This window comes from Myotis davidii, unplaced genomic scaffold (genome assembly GCF_000327345.1).
Source record: "Myotis davidii unplaced genomic scaffold, ASM32734v1 scaffold151, whole genome shotgun sequence".
Lineage (NCBI taxonomy): Eukaryota > Metazoa > Chordata > Mammalia > Chiroptera > Vespertilionidae > Myotis > Myotis davidii.
This window is the reverse complement of record NW_006285248.1, coordinates 1,206,218-1,207,010: the sequence shown is the minus strand read 5'-3', so window position 1 is coordinate 1,207,010 and position 793 is coordinate 1,206,218. Positions and strand designations below refer to the sequence as shown.

The following is a 793-nucleotide window of genomic DNA, read 5'->3' as shown; positions in this document are numbered from 1 at the left end:
GCGCCCCTATGTTCAAAGCAGTGAACTAAGATTTGGAAACAGCCTAAGTAAGTGCCCATCAGCAAATGAGTGAATTAAAAAACTGTGGTACATCTACACAATGGAATACTACACAGCTATAAAAAAAGAAAGAACTCTTGCCACTTGCAACAGCATGGATGGACCTGGAGAGCATTATGCTAAGCAAAATAAGCCAGTTGGAGAAAGATAAATATCATATGATCTCACTCATTTGTGGAATATAATGAACAACATAAACTGATGAACAAAAAATAGATCCAGAAACAGAAGCATCAAATAGACCATCCAACCTCAGAGGGAAGGCAGGGTGGTGGTGGGGGCAGGGGGGTTAGAGGTCAATCAAAGGACTTGCAAATACGCATATAAGCAAAACCAACGGACACAGTAGGGGGGATTGGGGCATGTGCTGGGGGGGTGGGAGTGGCCGGGGGAAGGTCAATGAGGGAAAAAGGAGACATATGTAATACTTTAAACAATAAAGAATTTCAAAAGAAAAAAAATACGTGCCATCTGGTGGTGACCTGCACCATACAACCTGAGTTCTTGGTGATATGGCCCTGAAGTTCATCTTGTAAGGCTAATTGGCAATCCTATGGAGCTGACCCCCCCCCCCAAAAAAAAAAGAATGTTCATACAAGACTGATCCTGAGGCTGTGGCTCTCTCTATCTGGGTGAATCAGACCAGAAAAAGCCAAGAACCCCAACTTCTGTGATCCTCCAACAAATGAGCAACAGCCCATAAGCCCCACTCAGGCTTCTCTGCTAATAGCCC

At 44.1% G+C, this 793-nt stretch overlaps 1 protein-coding gene across 2 annotated transcripts in view; it reads right to left on the bottom strand.

Annotated features, from left to right (window-relative positions):
* ARHGEF33 (Rho guanine nucleotide exchange factor 33) overlaps nucleotides 1-793 on the bottom strand; it is a 51,130-nt gene that overhangs the window by 9,689 nt on the left and 40,648 nt on the right. The window lies entirely within an intron of this gene.